The sequence below is a fragment of the Hipposideros armiger genome, unplaced genomic scaffold (genome assembly GCF_001890085.2).
Source record: "Hipposideros armiger isolate ML-2016 unplaced genomic scaffold, ASM189008v1 scaffold_18, whole genome shotgun sequence".
In the NCBI taxonomy this organism is placed as follows: Eukaryota; Metazoa; Chordata; class Mammalia; order Chiroptera; family Hipposideridae; genus Hipposideros; species Hipposideros armiger.
In genome coordinates, this window is record NW_017731368.1 from 5,247,403 (window position 1) to 5,256,917 (window position 9,515).

The 9,515-nt window shown below is 42.7% G+C and overlaps 1 long non-coding RNA gene across 1 annotated transcript; it reads right to left on the reverse strand.

Annotated features, from left to right (window-relative positions):
- Positions 1-2,027: 2,027 nt before the first annotated feature.
- On the reverse strand, positions 2,028-8,655 carry LOC109375677 (uncharacterized). Its single transcript, XR_002122615.1, has 3 exons — positions 8,491-8,655; positions 4,405-4,463; positions 2,028-2,117 (listed from the first exon to the last, which is right to left on the reverse strand). It is a non-coding gene; the product is annotated as an uncharacterized LOC109375677 (long non-coding RNA).
- Between the last annotated feature and the right edge of the window lie 860 nt (positions 8,656-9,515).

Below are 9,515 nucleotides of genomic sequence, written 5' to 3' on the forward strand. Positions count from 1 at the left end.
AACACCGGCTATGACACTGCATTTTCAAATTCTTGGTTTGAGCACAAAATTCACAGGTTGGCCACCCCCTCTGCTTGACTGAGACAAAATCAAAGTCCATCAGATGATGGGTTTGTGTGTCTCTATGTCAGTGTGATGGAAGCACAATCTGAGGGGGCCAAGGCCATGGCTAGATGGAAAAATTTAACCTGGAAGTGGGATTAACTGGTTTAAGTTGATTTTTTTAATTTTAAAAATGAGACTCCCATTCCTTAAAGTGCCCCACCCTCACCCCTAGCCTACACACACACGCACACACACCCCTCAAACACAAAACAAAAAATCACCATGTATTATTAGTCTTTCACTAAATTCCAACATAACCATGGTGGATCTGCCTGTCAGTAAGAAAATAACTTTTGCCACAGCGTGCACCTCAAACAAAAACTAAGCTGGGGAAGTAGTCAGGCCTATTTTCTTTAATGTTACATAGGACATTTTTTATGTCTCTTTTTTAGTATTATTAGGTTTCAAACTAAACTAGAATGGTTTAGTCTCATTTGAAATGGTATCTGCATTAAAGTAAAACAATCTGCTTGTAATAAGTATAGTATATACTTACATAATATACATATATTATTAATAAAGCGACAAGTATAATATAAGAAGTCATCAGCTGGCTGTGACCCCCTCTTATATGGGGATATGGGTTCATAAGAAGTCCATGGAGATTTAATAAAGGTTTCCTCTGTGTTACAGCATTTCTCTTAGTGAAACTAAGTTACAAAAAGCTCAGTGGCTACAAGCCCTAAGCACACTGTTGATTTTCTATTAGCATGAGTGACTAAACCTGCAAATAAAGTTTCTATTAAATGTAAAGCTAGATTTATTAAAAGTAATATACACCAAATGATATACTACTTCACTGATAACTGAATTAGTATATTGCAATTTTTCTTTACTTTGCCCCAACGTGTTTTTATTAAAGTGAAAAAAAAAAGCACCATTTTTTTTAAAGCATATTTTCCTGAATCTACTGCATCAAACTAGTTATTATTTAAATCCTTGCTGGAAGGAAAATTGGGTTCCACTGCTATTCTTCTATTAAATGCATATAACTTTAAATACGCTGCATCTAATTAATGGAAGAGGGCCCAGACTCTTCGGTTTATGAAAATATAGCAGTTCCAAGACAATACAAATACAGAAGTTCCAGGTACTTGGTTATCTTCATCTAGCAAATATAAAAATCAAACCTCAGAAATTATAATGTCAATTTCTGTGAAACAGCTGCAAACTCAATTCCGCTTTTGAAATTTACATTGAATAAAGTTTTTATATAAAAAATAATTTAAAAGCTTTACCCAGAACCTGGTGATTATACTGATGTTTTTAGTTCTACTGAGAAGATTGATAAAAGATATGTGCTTAAACATGTTCTATTTGTCTTTAAATATTCTCACTGTAAAATGGTAAAGACTGGTAAGCAAGCAATCTGTTAAAACTGGGTATTTATATTAACAGCACATAATCTTGAATATCTTTCAATCGGAAAATAGTTTATGTAACTTTAACTTAGTCCCTATTAATTTTGCTCCCTTCAGTTTATTGAAATAAATTAGTAAAAGTATCCAAAATTTAAGACAATAGCAAGGCTTAAAAATACAGGTTTCAGACTTGAATTTCTCTGGGAAATTTTTTCTTTCCAATTTTCTTTACCCCGAGATTTCATTTTTTTTCTTTTATCGGTGCTACCCAGTGAGTCCTACTTTTAACATTTGCAGACACACATTTCTCTATAAGTTAAAAGTAATAAAGTTTATTTCAATAGCTAATTCCTCAGTTTTAAGTTCTTGTACAACTTAGCTTTTGCTAAAATCTATACATTATCCCCCTAAATTAAACTATCACATTTGATTGCCTCTCTTTGTGCAAAAAGCCACGTACTACAAATAGTTTCTAATTGTTACAAAACTGTATACATACCTAAGGGAATATACAGATATAAAATTTTACTTATAAAAGATATTATTAAAATGTGAGTTCTCCTACAATCATATACTGTTGAACTTCTGCACCTGGCTGGTTCTCAGATAATCCCATTTTCTCAGCAAACTTTGCATTCTCTCATCAGAAACCTTGAAAAAGAAATCAGGAGTATTTTAATGAATAGGCAGAAACAAGCAAAAGTTCCTGAAACCCTCTGGAATAAAAAAGACATGATCAGGGCCTGAGGTCATGTCTTGTATACTTTAAGAGCCTCTCCTGTCCTATTTCACACACTCTTTATGATAAGTAGATTCTTCTGGTTATTGGATATGACCTGAGATTCAAAAATTGAAAACTGCCATAATACACTTTCAAAAATCTTGAATACTGTACAGGAACTGGAGGAGGCTTTTGTCTAGCGTGTGATTTCTTTCTCTTTCTCTTTTTCTTTCTTTCTTTTTTTTTTTGCCATAAAAAAAAGCAAATTAAAAGCTGGTTAGCAAAGTCCGTTGGCTTCCTTCACTTATAGGAGACAAGGAATTTCTGATGGGAGCTAGGCTGCGCCCCACCCAGTGGGCTGGAAAAGTGGATAGGACCCTACACTGACGTGGGGGGAAGCAGCGTTACAGCTACTACAATACCCTATGGTTCCTCTGTGGTCAGATTTCACACAATGAGTAGCAACCATGGCACATGTAAGTCAGCTACAGAATGAAACCTAAAACATCACTTGCCCAGAAATACCTAGCATCATAATCACTGCTCACTCAGGAAAATAGATTTTAACAAATTACATGTAAAACTTTAAAACTGAGATCCCTTTAGCATCCAGTGGGAAATTTAAAAAGGGGGGAAAAAAAAGATTTAGCTTTCCTAACGCATGGCTACAATAATTTATGTAAAGCAGGATTTTCTCTAAATAGACCGTGCTCTCCGATCCACATTGAAAATATTTGCATACAGTGAGTGTGTGTACTGATACATACATGGTAAAAACTTAAAAAAAATATGGACTGCATAAATCAGGAGCTGATTTTAAATCTACACCAACTTAACCAGATTTGCTTGCAATTTCTGAATTCCTCAGGTAGAAAGGCTCTTTCTTGCTGGCTGTGGTGCTAGAAGATGTTTGTACTGTATAGAGTGTGCAAAAACGCTTCCCCATATAAACAAAGAAAGGAAGGTCCCAGGATCTGGGTCTTCTAACCCTGTCTTTGCTATTAAATATCGACTCAGATGGGATGGATCCCAGCAAAATCAGTCTGTCATGGTACAGTAAACATGATATTTTGCCCAAGACATTTTTTCTCATGCATATAAGTTGCCTGCCTTTTATTATGAGATTTTCCCCCCCGATTGACACCCCATTATGTATATGCAGTCAAGCTCAAATAGGATTTCAAGTGATCAATATACTATTTGTGCTGAAAGTCTCTTAGCAGCTCTAGCAATAAACTCTGCAGCAACACAAAAACGGAGAGATATTTAGTGAACCGAGTTATATGGAAATCCATGTCTGGGCAAGGGAGCAGAGACAGGAAAGCAGAAAAGCAAGGGCAAAAGAAGGTAAGGCAGATGTTTTTCCTAATAAAAATCATCTTTCTATACCCTGAACACTGATGAAATGCTTTCAACGCCTACAAATTTTTCAGAAATATATTAAACTACATGTTGAGGTCTCTAAAGAAGCAGGCAGGGGTTGTCTAAACCAGCACTGGGTGCTTTTTCAAGAAGAGACAGTGCCCTCCATCAAGAGCCATCCTTGGAAGTACTCGATATCCATACAGTGGAGAAGGCAGACCTACGCTGTCCCTGGGAAATCTAAAATCCCACACCATTCAACGAGTTTGTGCAACAGAGCAATGGCCTCCTGCATATTTCAACAACTTTCCATTTTATCACTTTAGTGTACCAGATCCCAACAGGGTGACCTTCATTGGCTGAACCAAAAGAAGCATTTTAGTTCATGTGCATGGTAGGAAAGGTAGCTCGACAGTAACCACAGGATTTCATCCGGCACGAAAAGAACTCGGCTCCTGAGGCTGGATGTGTCTCCAGATTGGAGAATCTGTCTGCTTGAGCCGGGAGAAGATTAGAAGAGCCAGGGCCACCCAGAAAGATGCGACATCTGGGGAAGTGTCAATTCAGCATTACCCAGACACCAAAGATTCATATTTTTTCCCAGAAAAATACTGTGGTGGGGAGGGATAGGAAGCATGCCAACTGATGACTGATGGCAGATGTATCAAGTTACATCGCTGTACAGTGAACAAATGTTAGGCATTCCTCCCCTCACCCAACGGGGTTATAGCCTCTCCCTCTAGACTCTTATTTGTGAGGCTAAAATCTTGGATAGACTGAATGAAAATGGAAAGAACTGCTCTGCATAGAGCCCCAGAATTATCGATATGGGATGATTCAGTTTGCTGAACTTACATTTTGAACCACTCTCAGGCAGAAGAGCAGAGTCACCATCCACTGTATCAAAGGAACACCTGGAAGACCAAAATGTTTAGATCGTTAGCAGCCTGGACAGCATCCAGATTTCACGAGTCGCACAGAAAATCTACAGTAATTTGACCAGAGGAGATGGATCATGTGCTCCATCTAGATAAAAGTTACTACTCATGATTTCTGGGTCTAAAACCTAGAGCATGACTACTTTTAAATTGGCAACCTGAAAGAAGACACATTGCAAAAAAATATACTTTGCTTATAACATGAACAACTGTATTTGTTTGCTACCTCTTCTTGAGGGTCCTAAGTCCTAAGGTTCCCAAGCACAGCAGAATCAGAGCCCAACATGCACCAGGACAACAAATAAAAGCTCGCCTGACCACCTCAAAACACGTAACCGAATAATCCTAAGTAGCAATTCTAGTTTGTGTAGGATGTGTATGTGGCAAAACATGCCCAACAAAGAGCACTCGTATTCTGCAGAGACATATGTGCAAGTATTTAATGTCATAATTTTAAAGCAGCGATTTCCAGACGGGTTTTTAAAGGCAACTCCCTACTGATACTCAACCCAATACTCACCCCCCCCCCAAATATATGAATATATTAATTTTTAAATACTTAAAGCCAATGATATTATCTTACAACTCCGTGTAATAAGTGAAGTGGAAAGTGTGTTTTCTTTAATTCCCTTGCAAAATACATATAACTGGACACCCTTAAATGGAAAAAGGTAAATGGAAACAGGTAGAAAATGGTAGAGTCCAACTCTAAAAGAAGTCAGATATTAGATGCCCCTCTTCATCCTGCAGGGCTCTCTAGATCCTACAAAAGCTGAGTGTACATTAACACGATCTCTTACATGGTAAAAGACGACATTGGTTGGCAGGCTTAAAGCAGCCTAGGAGTTTATTCAACCAGCACATTCCCTTCACTGGGAGATGGGTGTTCTGGAATGCGCTTCATACAGTGCTGTGTACACACTCACTGTCAGAACTCAAGGAGGCACTGTTCTGGGACCTTCTCACACTGTAATTAACTGTGCACGTGGATAGAGCTAACTGCCACAAAATAATCATCACTGCTAATATTAGGACAAGACCCTCTTTGAAACCAAGCTGCCGGGGAGCCAGTGTCTGAGGAAAGCACCAGAGACATTCTACCAATGTGATTCTTGATGCCAAAGCTGAAATCTACAATTTTAGAATGATTCGTGTGATTTAGAAAATCACAGTCAATTTACCTGATGGTGTGTTCCTGGTGAAATCTCAAAGGTTTCCAGGTGCTAGGATTTGTAGGTGTGGTTTGTGGCTTTAAAAGAGGGTTAAGATAGTATAAGAAGGAAGGAAAAAAGCAGGAGGTGGTTCTAGCAGCTTTGAACTTAACATTAGTTCTGAACAGAACATGTAGTTTCCACCTGCAGTCTCACTTCAGACTGTTGAGATACTGCTAACTGGTCACAGCATCCAGATTTAGCAATGCACTAATTCACAATAGCCGCCAGGGAAAAGTATCATTTTCTCTTCTTTAAATGACTTATTTGCCTTAAAAAGTGAGTGGTAATATCAAGTGAGTGTTCTTTGGAAAACTTTCTTGGTTTTTTTTTTAAAAAAGAAAAGAAAAGAAGGAAACCTTGCTTTCTCTCTTCCTCTTGGTCGGACCTGTTGTCTGCAGTAGGAGGTGCAGGTAAGCATGGCGATGACAATAATGAACTGGGAATTTTTAACAAACGTCTCTTTCTTCAGAGCAGCTCAAAACATTTTCTTTCCTATAGACTTGATGTAAGATTCAAAATCTTCTCGCCTTGTTACCAAGATGGCCTTCCTCTAATTTGACCTGACAGGACTGGGTTCTGATGGGAGGACCACGCAGTAAAAAGCTCACTCACCTGTTTATTGCCCCTATTAGGCATCTCTGTTCTAACTGAGATGCCAGGGGCTTGTCTATGCCGCAAGCAGGTTTATTGCCTGAAAATGAGTCCCTTCTTTCTAAAAAAACCACAAACAAACCTTACTTTTATAAAGAAATTTTATTAAGAAGTCCAGAGCAAAAATAATTCCTTTTGGCTTCACTCGATGCTTTGATATGTCCTTCTAATCGTGTCTTTTAGCCCTAGGATCCTAAAATTTGGAAGCAGCTCCCACTTATATCCCTTTTCCATCAAAATCAACCTCTCAAAGTTAAATGGACATTTTTAACAAGCTGACAGGTGACATTGAATAACACTGTGCTTTTAAGACCTAACTATGGATACAAGTCGACCCTGCAAAATTTCATTGATTCTTTAAATAAATGTAGCACCCAAGCCTAGAAACTGCCTCTCTCTGCACTACTGCAATTGCTGAATTCATTTCCTGGCCTTTCATGCAGATGCTCAGAAACAGGGTGGGGCTCCCTGGTCTTGCATGCTATGGTGAGGGAGTCTGTGCGGCAAAGAAAACTCAATTAATCGCCTGTATTCCAGGTTTCAGTATCCTTCCCAAATACCTTTGAAATAACCACGTTGTCAGGAGTGCCACTGTTGCAAATTAAGATTTAAATTAAAATCGTTGTGTCAAACCAAATGTTCTGTGCACAAGCATGGGTGACAGGTATTGAAATGAAGGTGATAACTCCAGGAATCGGAGAAGATCGCCTTGAAGAAGAAATATGAGGAAGGGACGAGCTTCGAGCTTCTTTCTTTACGGACATCTCTGTTGAAGCTTTTTTTGTTTGTTTGTGTTTTACAGGTATGGTTCTTGAGAGTCCACAAGTACAATCCAACAACCCTGCTAAGCCAGGCTGGTTCCCTTATGAGTCAGCAGGCCACTGAGCAGTTCCGACAGTACAGCAAGCTGGCAAGAGCTGTCTTTGGACACACCCATTTTACTAAAGATGGTTTTATAAAAAATCATCTTTATGCTACTTGGTGTCAGATCTCAGAACTGCATGACAAACTGCACCCCACCACCTCCACCAAACAGGACTCAGGCTCCAATGTGGAAGCACTTCCCTTCACTCTATTACTGAGCACAATTGGATTAGGGCTCATTTCTTTCTTGATGGGCAACTCCTGTTTCTTTTTCTCTCTAGTCTGTATGTTATCAGCTTGACATTCCCTTCAGTGGCATATGACAAATTAAATTGGCCATCATTGCACTCATCAAAGGAGGATGCTTTCTGAGGACGGTTTCCTAGCTCCTTTTACAATCATGGACACACCAAAAAAAAAAAAATCTTGGGTTTTTTGTTTTGTTTTTGTTTTTCAGGATGTAGAGTGTTTAAGAGACAATGAGTGAATACAACTCATCCTAAAGAAAGAAAAGCAATCAATAGTCATAAAGCCAAGGACACAGTCTCTCTGAACGTGATTTTAAATACACAGCGCCTACACCTTACATTTAAAGCATTATTCCAAAAATACAGATATTAGGGGCCTTGAAAAACTTTACGAAAAAACTAAGTCAATTATTTTCCAAGTCTTTTTGCATGATTCAGCACTTTTCATGCTGATTTATGCCAAGGAGTTAAAAGGCAAAGGGACTATTTTCTGGGTGCCGGAACGCCTCACATACTCTTCACCGAGCCCCCTGCTCAGCTACCACAGGGGCATATCAGATACACGGGGGTCACTGGTTTGCTGCCCTACCATCCAGCGACCACCTCAGAGCAGTGCAATTTCTCTCTCCGGCACTTCAGTGGCTTTTGGGGATGAAATGACCCGCCGCAGAGGCTTTGCTCCATTTCGGCGCATCCTCCTCACCCGGAAGCCACACACGCAGCCACACTCAATGCACCTGTGTAACCCCCATCAGCTGCAGCTACACACGTTCCACCTGATGTGTCTTTTCAACCTTTGTCAAGTATCTCAAGACAAGAATTTCTCGAAGCCCTTCCCCCAAGTCGAGGCTTTTGCGGGAGCACCCAACCCACGGAAGCAGCGAGAGGAGGCCGAGCTGGAGAGAGACCTCGGACTCGCTTTGCAAAACTTAACCTGCGCACCGCACGGACCTGTGTCCGCATCCGTAGAGTCGCATGTCTCCCGCACTGTCCCCGCGGCATCCCACGCCCACACTGCACACTCACCTGCGGGTCCGCAAGCCGCGCACCACCGAGGTCCAGCCTCTTGTCGCGACCTCCGCCGGCAAGCCTCAGCGCTGGGTGCCCGGAGCGCCCTCCGGGGTGGCGGGGACCGCGGGCAGCCTCCGGGCAGGGCAGCACGATGCCGGGCGCCAGCGGGAGGAGCGCGCCCGGGCGGGTCCGCGCCGAGCCGGAGCGAGCGGGCGAGCCGGGCGGGAGGGGCCATTTGTAACCGAGCAGACGCTACCACCGCCCCTTACTCGCGGGGGGCGGGGGCGGGCGGTCAGGTGACAGCGGCCCACCCTACGCCGCGGAGCCGGGTGGTTCCAGCCCAGGAGGAGCCCCCTGGCGCGCTCTGATTGGAACTCCCGCCGCAGTGGCGGGGGCGGGGGGGCACGTGACAGCCTGGCCCTGCGGCCCGGCGCGCCCCACCCCCGCTGGGCACCCCATCTTCCTCTTGGAAAAGCCGGGGGACACAGAAGGCGGGAGAGCACGCGGGGTGCAGAAGAGCCTACAGCCCCTTTAACTGCAGCCTGGGGTGCTGCGGGTCGTTACCCAGAGAGGAAGGGTTCCCCGGCCGCCAGCCGGCCTTCTCTGTCCTCCCTCCCTGCCCTTGGCCAGAGTACCCTCCCCCCACACCCCCAGGCACAGGCGCTCCGTATGGACCACCGCCACTCTATAGGTGCCAGTGGTACTTAGGAGTGTGTTTTGTTTTTTTGTTGTTGTTGTTTTTCTCTGCACATCTGCACATTGTGCCAGAGAGAACCCACTACGATGCATTGCAGACAGCGCCCAACTCCAAGGCCCGGGAGACCCCGGACCACACCCGGGGATGTCTGACAGCTCCCGTGTTAGGTCGCAGAGGGTCTCAGGCCTGCTCCCTTCGGAGGAAGAGGGGGCGCCGCGGGATGTGCAAATCCCGTATCCTCCCCAGGAAGCCGACCAGGTGGAGTGGGGAGAGGGCGGCCTTCGGGGTGTGAATTCAGTTTCCAGCCTCTGGGAGCACGCTGTTAATAATAAAGGTCAAATTA